The sequence below is a fragment of the Catharus ustulatus genome, chromosome 6 (assembly GCF_009819885.2).
Source record: "Catharus ustulatus isolate bCatUst1 chromosome 6, bCatUst1.pri.v2, whole genome shotgun sequence".
Taxonomy (NCBI): Eukaryota; Metazoa; Chordata; class Aves; order Passeriformes; family Turdidae; genus Catharus; species Catharus ustulatus.
Window position 1 is genome coordinate 14,005,091 of NC_046226.1, and position 12,922 is coordinate 14,018,012.

General features: G+C 39.4%; 1 long non-coding RNA gene across 1 annotated transcript; it reads right to left on the minus strand.

Annotated features, from left to right (window-relative positions):
- Positions 1–805: 805 nt before the first annotated feature.
- Positions 806–12,648, minus strand: LOC116998345. The gene is made up of 3 exons (XR_004418356.1): positions 12,572–12,648; positions 10,972–11,123; positions 806–882 (listed from the first exon to the last, which is right to left on the minus strand). It is a non-coding gene; the product is annotated as an uncharacterized LOC116998345 (long non-coding RNA).
- Positions 12,649–12,922: the final 274 nt, after the last annotated feature.

Below are 12,922 nucleotides of genomic sequence, written 5' to 3' on the forward strand. Positions count from 1 at the left end.
AAGATGAAGAAGCATTTCTGATCAGCCATCTGTTCAACCAATTAAAACCCTCGCAAATAAAGTTGTGTATACTTATATAGCTAACCCATACAGATATACATATCTGTGTGTACACTGGCATGAGAATACATACATATAAATACCATGTAAAGTCTACTTTGCATACACTGAACTCTGCTTACATGCTGAGCATAGCTAATTAAATACACACATAGAGAAACACTGAAAATGTGAAATAGACTTTGGCCCTGCTGGGGAACAAAGCCTTCTCTATTAACATTCCTTTCTCTTAATGGTCCTTATGCAGTAAAAATAAAGTCCAAACACTATAATTTCACTCCCAGAAAAGTTACAAATACTGTAGGTATCTTTAGAAACAGCTGCAAAAGTGGATTCACTTCTGACAAGATTGGTGTTAATTACCAGTAAGGACTTCAGTATAATACTATTTAAATCATTTTAAATTATCCCTCTCAAAAATTAATTTTTCATCAAAGATTACACAAAAAAATCATGATATCATCTCTGCAGCTGCGATTTAGTAATAATTTCATCTATTATTACCAATGTCACTTAGATAAAAGAAAAATGGCATCCTACTGTGCTGATTCCAGCATAGGCCATATATAGAAATTTTTAACTATCACTTATAATCGCCTTGATGAGCTTAAACCTCCTCTCAATTAACACCCTAAATGACACTGAGACATCTTAATGGAGGATGTAAGTAAAGGAAAAAGACTTTAATCAAAGAATAAAAAGAGAAATGCCAAGTAAAAGGAGGAAGTCTGGTGCACCTCTCAGTGTCCAATCTCACTGGGGTCCTTTATCTTGTCTTGAACTTCTTGTCATCTTTATATTGCAACTGTAACTTCAGCAGCCCTAAAAAGAAGGGGGGAAAAAAAAAAGTGAAAAAGGTGTGCATATTCTTATCTGCAGTTCCCATCCTCATCTTAGAAAGACAGTAGGGGTTTACCCTGAACAGGCAAACACAGATTAAATGAAACTGAAGAGACTGTGAAAAATAAAATAATTTCGTCTTACAATAAGGCTTACTCCATTTTGGTTATTACTTCAATAGTGGTTCAGGGCAAATCTTAAAGACTGGAATACAGTGATTCACACACTATTCAATAAACCTTGAATGAGCGTGTTTTCATCCTAACATCCCAACCTCAATAAAAGTTCTGCTTTCACAGCCAGCAGGTAATTATACTTTTAAAGATCTCATCTGCCAGACAACCACGTAAATATTTGCTTAAATGGCACCTACAGTCGATATTATTAAGGGCATTTTCGTCTCCTTGGCATATCTATAAGACTCACAATAAAACATTTAAATGCATATACATACTGGGTGGTTGTGATAGCACTCTTCAGATTTCAGGAACGCTGAGAAATAACTCTCTATCTAGCATTTCCCAAACTTGTGAACTTAACTTCCTAGCCTTCAGACTAACTACCCAGACGTAGTAAGCTGATAATCTTCAGCTACTCTCTGCAGACTTCTTGCTATAGCCTGGTGCAAAACTCCTGGGGGATGACTGCAGCTTGGGAACTGCTGTTTTGGGATGCACATGGCTGAAGGTTCAGTCAAAGAGTGGTTTTGCCCTAGTAGATGAATCAATGACAATCTGCCAGCTCTGATGGGGAAAAACGGCTTTGGGAAGTGTGATCACAAATTATCTCTGAGGGACTTTGGGGGGTGCTCTAAGTGCCTGGAAATCATAAATCTCTGCTGTACTAGCTAATGGGGCCATTAGGTTCGAAAGTATCTAAACAACACATAGAAGTTCATATATATATATATATATATATATGTATATATATATATATGCACACACACGCATACATATTTATATATGTATATATATATATAGTTTCACTGTTTAATATTTTTTCAGCTAATTCACTCATAATGAGAACCAAATTAATATTTCTGTGTGCATTAATAGTAAGAAAAAAAAAGCCAATTAAAATCAGCCATGGTATTTCATTCCTTTCAAGCATTTTTTGCCCATTACAGCTTCACAAACTGTTAGCTACAAATTACACCAGTTAAGGGTTCAGGTTATTTTGATTAACAAATAATTTGCAAATGGATTTTGTTTTTATTTTTCTTAGGGGTTTTTTGAATAGTTCATCCAGCTATTTCAGACTGCTGTGGGTTGTTTGCTTCAGCTTTTCACTAGTCACTCCTATTCTCTAAGCACATGGTATTTATGACACAAAAAGTGCTGTTAAAAGAGCCTCTCAGGTAAAGGTAAGAAATATCCCAACCTCTGCTCCATAACAGGCACAATATCCACTAAATTTAGCCACTGTTGTTACAGAGAAATTGATCAAACTCTTCTGTGCTGGATTATTTTAGATTCATGAATACTACATAGCAACTAATAATGAGCAATGGACTGTGCATTGTTAGGGAGAAATTTGCTGATGTGCAGTGAATCATGAAATCTCCTAGAACACCCTGAGTTTAAAAATACCCACAAAGTTCATCGATTCCAGCTCCTGGCCCTGCACAGCACCATCCCCAACAGTGTGCCCAAGAATATTGTCCAAACAATTTTTGAGCTCTGTGACCACTGCCCTGGGGACCTGTTCCAGTGCCCAACCACCCTCTGGATGAAGAACCTTTTCCTGATTTCCAGCCTAAATCTCCTCTGCCACAACTTTGGGCCATTCCCTTGGGTCCTATCTCTAGTTACCGCAGAGAAGAGATCAGTGCCTGTACCTCATGACAAAGTTGTAGACTGTTGAGGTCTCCCCTCAGTCTCCTTTTTGTCCAGGCTGAACAGACCAGGTAACCTCAGCCTGTCCTCGTGTGGCTTTGAATTAATATCTGTGCAACTTTCAGCACTCACATGGGGCATCACTCTGAATATTTCCTACTAAAGACCTTCTTGTGACTCACAAAAGAAAAAGCTTTCCAGCATTTATTCTCTCTCTTCTCTGTGTTTTGTTCAGGTTTCTTTTACCCCAATTTGGACTTCTAGCCAAACATATTTTTTTCATAAATTAAAATTTAAAGGGGTTTGATTTTGCATACATAACATACAAGGTAACAGTGAAGTAATGCATGCAATTTAAAAAAATGCCAAAGCATTCACTGATCTGAAGGTTGACAGTCTATTGGTTCACAAAAAAAAAAAAAAAAAAGCTAATAGCTTTTCAAAAAGAAAATAACTTGCATCAGTTTCTTCAAGTAACCAGTCAGCTGCTAAATGCTAAGCACCCCATCTAAAAGACAACTCCTTGTGTGATCAAGGAAATGCTTATTTTCTTATCCAGCAGAACTCCAAGTACACTGCTTTTAACTTGGTCTCCATTTCACTGTTTTACCAGTATGATAAGCATTTCTGTTGATTACAAGCCTGGAAAAAAAAAAAAAGCCTTTTCTGATCAAAATGGCTGTGGCAACAAGGAGCCTAAGGCAGACTTGGTAATGCTGATATCAAAAGGAAGGCCTTTTCCTGGAACTGGGTTTGAGCTGCCTCAGCAAGTGACTCTCATAAACTGCATCTCTTCAGAGGAATGGGAGAGTGCCAGTCAAGCCACACTGTGAAATACTTTCAAGTACAGACAAGCCTTAGAGCTCTGATATTCAGAATCAGCTAAACAAATGCATACTTCAGTGTGGATGGACATTCTTGAACTGGTTAATCATTTTGGACCTCGCCAGCATTATGAAGTTTGGCAAGATAGTTAAATCAGTCTAATACTGAGAAAAAAATTAGATTTTTTCCAATAATTTCCTCTGCTCTCAGTTATACACTCCCGCTTCTTGCTCTGCAGAGACACTGAGTGTTCACCTGATCTCTAAGCTAACCAATTTATTTCACTAAACTGGCAGAAAATGCTGCATTGGTATTTTCTGCATTCATTTTCTGTCTGTTTAGTAAGCTGAAGCAGCTTGCTGGGGCATCAAACAAGTTCCAGAGCCAGCATGAGAAGGAGGGAGGAAGGAAGGTTGTTTCTTTTTTGTACCAGCGGGATTTTAGGATTGTCCTCTGGGGAAATCAAGCCTTTAAACACTGTTATGTCACTGTACTTGGAGTTATTACTTTGGCCATGCCAGAGCTATTGTTCTGACCAAAATACAGGGATCTCTGGTAAGAATAAATGACAAGACTTTCCCAAATACCGTTGTGGGGTTTTTTTCAGGGTGGAATAAATTACACAGAGGCATGCACCAGCCTGGCAGTTGATTAAGATTGTGAAGACAAAGAGCAAGCAAACCACACTTTCCTCTCCTAACCAGCACTGCTATGGCTGAAACCCCCTGACGTATATGCCATTTTATCTACAAAAGAGCTTTTCTGTTCTATACTTATCTTGTTCAGAAAGTTGTATCAGTTTATCAGCTTTTTGTACCAGTGTAAACTTAGCTTCCAATGGAAGTGTCTGACAGTCCAGCTATATCACAAGCCCTTTCCAGCTAGGGTATGGTCATAGCAGAAACCTTTCGGCTTTTGATTACAAAGAAAACCTATATTTCAGTGGATGTCCTGCCATGAAGCTGCACAGCTGCTATTTTTGCTTCTTCAGTCACCACTTTTCCAAACAAAAAAGAAATTCTCTGTGTGCTGTGAATAACAATAAAAAAAAAATCTATTCAAAATTACTCTGCTGTATTTGTGTCCTTTTATTTCTTTGCCAACAATATGGGAGTTCACTCTAAAATTCCCAACATTCTGCAGTTGCTTGAGAGCCAGGACAGCTCTCAAGCCAGGTCTAAATTATAAAGTGTTGTTGACAAAGCTACTTCAGTCACAAGCATGAAAAAAATCACACCCTTAATTGATATAGATATGCAAGCAACACCCTCTGTATGCATGCAAGAATTCCTTTGCTGGCATGGCTTATGCCACTCAAAAAGGTAGTTGAAGAAAAAAGGCTCCTTTTGCCAATGTATATTTTTCCTCTGGTACAACTCAGCCAACAAAGCCTGTGTGTCATGGACCAGTGATTCCCAAATTTTCTGTAACAATCCTTGCTTGACAAAATTGGCCATCTCTAACACCTCTCTGCAACCAGGTTACTTCCCCCAAACTGAGCTTTAGTTCCACCTTGTGTCCCTCTTCCTATCTCTGAGGCACTTTTTCTCTGCCCTCACTCTTTCCCTCCCTCCTCTTTATGGGACCATTTCCGACTGGAGTTACAGACACTGTGAAAATGAAAACAAAATGAAAGCAAGGAAAGGCTTTCCATTTTACTGTTTATTTTCATCATTCTCACCACTGACAGTCACCAGATCTCAGGATAGTTGAGTTTGATAAGGACCTCTGCGGATCAACCAGTCCAACCCCATGGTCAAAACAGAGCCAACTGGAGCAGGTTGCTTAGGACCTTGTCCAGTCAGGGTTGGAGTATTTTCAAAGATGGAGACAAAGAGGAAATCCATGTTGTAACCTGTATAATTTAAAGTGTTCCCCTATGGAAAACATTTCATAATCTGTGTAGCCTCCACCAGGTTTTTCTCATTTAGTTCCAATACCCTGTAACTGGCAGAGAGGCAGTTAGAGTAGACAGTTAAAACTCAGGCCTAATTTGGGGAACTAAAGTTGATTAATTTTCCATAGTTTCTCTATATTTCTACCTATTTTTGAGAAATTGGAAGGCAGTGTTCTCTATTTCTTTGTATTGAAGTTGCTACCTGACCCCTAATAATTCTGAATCTACTCATACTTCGGGGTACATGAATGAGTCTAGCAGGAAGGGCTGACTCTTGTTTTGCATTTGACACACAGAGTCCTGTAATTCTACAGAATAGACAGAGGTTATTCCTATTTTATATACTAGATTAAAAAATAAACCTATGACTTAGAAGTACAAGGAAATCAGTGCGAAATGCACAGAGCTGTCTGTAGTTGTAGACATGCTCATCCTCTCCTCTTCTCTTCAACTTATTCTCAATGAGATACCTTGCCATGCACACCCTAAGACACTTTAGTTCATTTAACTGAAGATTTAATCTAGCAGAATGGAATCCTCCTACACTATATTGCATGGTTGGATGGATCTGTGGCTAACTGGACAGGTGCAAGGATGAATTATAATACTGCATTATGTTAGCAAATGCTGCCTCCATATATAACTTTCAGAAAGAAACTCTAGCCTATGAAGTTGCTTCATTTACTTTCAAGTTATACACAGTACTTCACTGATGTCCATTGAGGTACATTACTAAAAAAGAAAAAAATTAAAGCCAAATTAAAAGAAAATCAAGTTCTGCAGAGCTAATCATATGGGAAAAATATTGTGTTTTGTTTTCTGAATCTATGTCTTCAATCTTAGAATAAGATGGATAGGAAATATAATTTAACAATAATATTATCTTAATATTTATAGGAGGAATTGACTAGTTACTAAAATCCAAACCCTAACACTAGAAGCATTATTTGTGAAAGAAAAATGTCTTTGAATTCTTCTTCTTAAAAATTAATTGAATTATATGAAATCATTGTTCTGTCTCTCTCTTATTAATGCCAAAATATTGTAGTAAATAAGTGAGAGCGTATCTTTAATAGATATGAGATTTTTTTCAAAAGAGCACAAAGGTCTGTTCAGATGATGAAATTTCTATTCTTGAAAATCAGCTCCATCAGAGTTGAAACAGAGCAAGCACTTAACACATAAAAAAGGATGGCTCTAAGTGAAGAAAAAGATTGCATCCAATTGAAATTTCAGGGAATGTAAGTATGGAGAATGCAGTCTCCCAGTCAGAAATTGATTAAGATACCACTCTTTAAGCTGGGAGATCTTCAGTTTTTGTAAGTGGACAGGACCAAGTTAGCATCTTGTTAAAGAAGTGCTACATTGACAACAATACAGCCTTCCCAACCAGGAGGTAAAACCATGCAGAGGAAATATGCAGCTGAAATCCTGATACTGCACAAGTTCAAATTCTTTATTTTCAATCTATCTTTCTTCTACAGCTCACTCTTTCCTTGAAACATTAAATTTAGAAAGAAATCGTGTAAGACAAGAACAGAAGTTATCTAGTACAAAACAAATATATGTCTACAAGATTCCTGAAAAAAGCATGAGTTCCCTATGCAGACTGCATTAGCCATCATTAAATGGCAATAGCATCTTTATGTTAACAACATTTTGCTCTGTCTGTCAATTACTCATACCCCAATAGTCTATTTTTAAAATTGAAATTCTCGGTAGCAGTTGAAAACTGCAAAATTCAGCTCAAGAAAATGGCAAAATATATTCAACATCACTTGGGACATATTCTGGAGTCTCAAGTCTAGTTTGCCATTAGGGTCATACCATAGTAATCCCAAAAGGTCCTTAATTCATACCACAAGCTTTGGCCTCTAAGGCTACATATATTTAGTGTTCTCCACCTGCATTTAAAAATGGTAAGACCAAAAAAAAAAAAAAAAAAAAAAAAAAAACCACATGGTTTTGGCTGTAGTGTCTCAGCAATATTGTTGCTAAGGCATCACCAAGCTACTCCCTGCAAGGATGCAAGGATAAAGACACTGCAAAGCCAGCCTTAGGGCAGCTGTTTACCCAGGAGCAGCAGGACTGCCACAGAGGTCACGGTCCAGGGCATGTTCGTGCATCCTCTGAGCCCTCTCAATACCTTCTGTGAAAGATGGGCACTCATTTAGCAAAAAGAAATGCCAGCAGCAGATCAATGTAAACTGTGCCGCTTTCCAATAATTGTAATGCTCAACCATGATTGAATAAGACATTAGGTGGACAGCAAAGTAAACAGCACTGCCCTACAGTTAAGCTTTACTTAGTTAAGGCAGCAGAGAGCCTCCCTGGAACAATATGCTTGTATTTCTTAGAAATGCAAGCATGCTTTTATAGAAATATGAACTCAGAATAATTACTTATTATATGCAAGGTAAAGGTGGGAGTAATTAGGGCATGAAATCCTCAACAGACAGCTCATGAGCTTTCTCTTCGGGGTGGTGTTTGAAATATAGCTACTCCCTGAAGAACAGCAACAACTAACAGTCTAGATACAGTAGTAAAAGAGCCAGGAAGGGCTGTACCCTATATGACACAAGTGGAGTGTGTGCAACAGGAAGGAAGAAAAGGATTAAAAATTGCTCATGTTTTACTATTTCCTGCCTCTGCCACTGATGATGCTCTGTGAGATTTTTAGTGATGCACTTCACTCCCTACCCAAACTGAAAATATGTGTGCTATAAAGGTACTTGGTGTTTTAACTATCTGCAAAAACATTTTGATCTTCAGATTAAAAAGCCATAAAAGAAACTGAATCTCAAGGCTGAATGCAGGAGAAAGACTGGGATGAAAAAATCAAAAATGTACAGACTGTCTTGCCTAATGGGTTTGTCTCCTGCAGCCAACTGGCTGTGGTGACACGGCCCTGTTTCAGACAGGGAGCAGTGCATAAAAAATGTTGACTAATAATGTTATGGTATTAAGTGGTAACACAGTCTCACAAGAAAATATTGTATTAAGTTTCTATATTGGAATTTGAAGTCTATGGATATGCAGAATAGAACAATTTCAGATGAACAGAAGAGTTTGTCCTAAGTATAGTCACTTCAGTTAAAAAATCAATGGGTTTGAAGGCATGTGGTGGAGAATAGTTAAAAATTACTGGAGTACTCTTCAGATTATTGAAGCAATCTAGGAAATCTAAATTGGACTGCAGTGCCCGTGCCCAAAGCACACTATTCACTTCCAAAATGAAGTGCTCTTATTAAAAAAAAAAAAGAAAAAGAAAAAAAAAAGTTAAGCATTACATTTGGAAGGAACAGAGCACTTCAGTTTCTTTTTTTTTTTTAGCAAACATTTCTTTTTGGAAGCAAATCGAAAATCATTTTATCACTGTAGGCAAACTCACAAATTATTTAAAAATTAAGCCCTATTTAAAACAAAAGGAGAATAATTAATATAACACTAACAGCCTCCTGCCTTGAAACACAGTAAAAGTGAAAGGAAAATAGAGAAAAACTAAAAAAGTAGGTGAGAGAAGAAAAAATCCATACCTTCAAGGGAGCAAAAAGAATCGTAGGGACATCTCTGACCTGGTCTGTGTGCTTTGCAGAGATCCACAAATCAATACACTGCTGGAGCAATAGGGTGGTCTTGGGAATAGACCATGGTGACCCTATCTCCTCACCTTTGGCTGCACAAACTTCCTTCACATCACAGAAAAATGCCTCTCCTCCTTCCTGGTTGTATCTCAGTGACTGCTCCCTTAACAGCTGCACTTGCTCAGGACTCCTTAACAACTCTTTCTGTATGGATTTTTCTTTCTTTGGTGAGAGACATCTTGCATGGGGCTGATTCTAAAGATGTTGCTGTGATTTAGTCAGGGTTAAAGCTCCAGATTGCCAGTGTGTAGGACTAGGGGGAATTTCAGCTTTCATTTAAAATGAGAGTGTTTTCTAGCCCCTATAACTGGTGATAAAAACTTGGAAATGTGTCCGCAGAAAACTATAGATTCCAAATCCCGGCAGGCAAATAGAAAGATCTCCCCTTTCTCACCACTCCACATGCAAGCCAAATTATTTTTAAAGTTCAGTATTTAGAAACCATCTTTGCAAGTGTGGAACATTTGGGTCTGGCAATCTCCCTTTGCTCTGCCTCCCTCCTGGTATGGAACCTTTCCTCACCAGCTAAGATTAAACCAAGAACCAGGACAGGGGCTCTGGGTAGACTGAAGCCAGTTCTAAGAGAGTGAGATGAGCCTGGAGCAGGGAGTTTGGTGTCCCAGCATCGAGGCAGAGGCATTGCCCCTGGTGGAGCGAGTGCCGTGGGTGAAGTTGCAGGCTGGCAGCCCGGCGCCGCACTGGGAGAGATCCAGGGAGGGTTTGTGTCTGTGGGACCGAGGAATGCAGCGGGCCCCGCTCTGAGGAAAGAAGGAGAGTCAGCTTTGCTGCCAATAGAGTTAGGGCTCTCTTCCAGCATTCAGAAATGTACATACTTTTATATATTTGCCACATGGCTTTGCTGCACAGCAGCACATGTGTTGTGGCTGCGCAGCACTGAGTGAAAAGAGCACCCAAATCAAGGAGTGTTGTGGGTGGGGAGGTGGCACTGGGAAGATGGATGGTGGTACCTGGGGTTGGGGAAGAAAGCAAAAAACACTCATCTTCTGACAGCCAAAGAAAAGGTTTGCACCTGACTGACTTCAAGCGAGGGCAGGAGACCAGAACTGATCAAAGATGCAAGGGAAGATCTAGCCCTTATTTTCTTTCCTTGATTTTGTTATTGTCAATGTGTGCCCTGGTGGTGCTGTCTGTAGTACAAAAGTCTTCATGGAGATCAGACCTCATTGAACCAGGCAACAAAACCATAAGAAATAATCATAAAGACTGTACATCAAAATCTGACAAGAGGGGCAAAGGGTAGAAGGAATGAAACATTTTCATTCCACTCTCAGGTTCCTGAAGTCCCACTCCAGTGGCTTAACTATAAAAGACATCTCTCCTCCTGGCTTAAGTTGACATGGGGGGCAACAACTGAAAAATCAGGCCCGGTTTTCCAACTGCTCTTCTGAAAACATACCACAACATAATTTCCAGCATATATCTGTGCTTAAGAGGAAAAATTCTATAAAAGTGGACATTCTTGACAAACATGCCTATGGTTCATGAATAGTCTTGGAAAACGAGGAGGCAATTTAGGGAGAGTCAGTTCCGAATGCAAAAGAAGGTTTTCCTTGCCATCACCACAGCCAGTATTTGCTCAGCAGAGAAGCAGGTGACACAAGACAATCTGCATGCAGCTGAAGGCTGATGGAAAGCTTGTTTGTGCTCAGCACACTAGAGAAGTTGTTCGGGAACAGTTACGTAAAGATTAGCCCTGTAACGCTGCCAAATACTTTGTGTTATTATGTGCTGTGTTTGTGCCAGGCAGCCCCACATGTCAGAGCTGCCTCACAGGGCAGTTTTAACATGCACACCCACATTTTCAGAGTGCTCAGAAGAATAAAAAAGCCACGGAGGAACCAACTCTGACCTCATTCGCATGGCTGCCACCACCGATTCCCGTCAGCTTGCCTGAGTGCAACCAGTGTAGAGCCGGAAAGGCACATCTACTGCATTTTGGAGATGGCTGTCCTCGCCTCCCCTCCTCCTCCTGACCCATCATGTTTCCTCAGAGAATCCCAGCTGCATGGATAAAAAAAAAAGTAGCAACTCAACCATGTGGGAGCATACAAATTTAATGTCGGCTAAAGATGAAGGCTGTCTAAATAACACAATGGTTGGAGTTATGCAGGTCATAAGTCTAGGGAGTAAGGAGCTCACGGTGTTTCTTTTCTTTTCTCCCTTGCTCAGTTTTCTTCACAAAAGTTCATTAAACAATGATTCTTTCCCCTTTAAAAATTTATGAATGAATGATGTGTTCATGAAAATGAGAGAGCAAAAAGCCCTGGCCATAGCCAGGCTCAGCACAGTCTAGCACTCTGCAACCTTCCCCACATGCCTTCCTCTCCCAATGTACTTCCAGCCTGACCCAAAACACTATGCAGAGACTCATCAATGATGTGTACAGGTCTTATATGTGAGAGACATGTCCTGGCAGGGAGGGGAGATGGAGCCAAAGACCTAGAGGAAAACATTGCTTCATCAGTCCAGCAAACTCCTTTGATCTGCTTTATGCAGTTCTCAGTTACAAGGATGCCACAGCCATAAAGAAAAACCAGAATCTGTCTGAAAATAAAGAGGTTTGTTATTTCAACTAGTATCAAAAGTGGCATCGTCCTCTTCCAAGTCCTGGATATAGCTAACTCAGTGCAGCTTGCCTGATAAGAAAGGAACAATAAATAACCAACAATAATGACAATTTTTTATACAGCTCTTTTTATGAGCAGTACTTTACAAATTACAAAACTGATCTTAATTATTCACTCATATTCTGCATCTCCATAGAGTCACTTTTTCTTTTTAATTTTTTTGTTTCCATTTTAAATATATTTGCCACATTTATTTCTTTACTGGGGCTTCTTTTTATTTTATTACTTTTTCTTTTCCCACCTCTTTCTTTTCACTTAGCTTCAGTTTTGGACTCTTTGTAGTTTCTCTCCAGTTTTTCTAATATTCTACTTCTTTTCATTACTTCATATTTATGAGTCCACTCCTTTCTAATCTTTCTATTCTTTGCCTCTTCCTCTTTATCTCTTCCTCTTTATCCGCTGTCTTCTTTCTTAATCCCCTGTGATTCTTTTCCTTCCCAGCTTGGTTCTCAGTCTTCTTCTGACACCCTGTTCCTTACTGTGATAATTTCACATGTCCCTTTCCCTTTGCCTCCCTCTGTTGTTATTATTTTTATTTATATAATTGACTGCAATAGTGCCCAGAGATCTAATCTTGACTGTGTTTCACCACCATCAGCACTCTGTTTAAACAGTCAGCAGCATTTCCAGTCTCAAACATCTCTTTCCCAGTGCTCATTTTTACATCTGTGGATAGGGCCTGGATGGTATTAGAAATGTTAGGATTAGCTTGTCCTTTCAGTATGTTGGGACAATAGGTTTTGGCTCCATGGCAGTCTGTCCTGGAGTCTGCAGGGAAGGGGTCACAACATGACACGGTCTCCAGGAAAAAACCCAACTCACTTATTTGCCAGGAGTTCCAAAGGACACAAACTCCTTCTGCAGCTCCAAATCTTCCATGGTCAGGTTGTCAGGCAACTGTAAGACAGAAAACAAGCAGATTCCAGACTGTCTTCACAAGGCTGGGTGGCTGTCATCAGCAGCACTCTTCTCTAGCACTGCTCTCTAGATAAAGATCATAAGGGCAGATACCTGGGCACACCTGGCACAGCAGACTCCTCCTCAATAACAATAATACAGCTAGAACAAGAGACAGAATGACTGCCAGCACCTCACAGATGGAAAGTGAGACATTTTCCTGGTGCTCTTGAAGGGGTAATCTGACAATAATTAGGTTTAAAAAAAAGAAAGCAA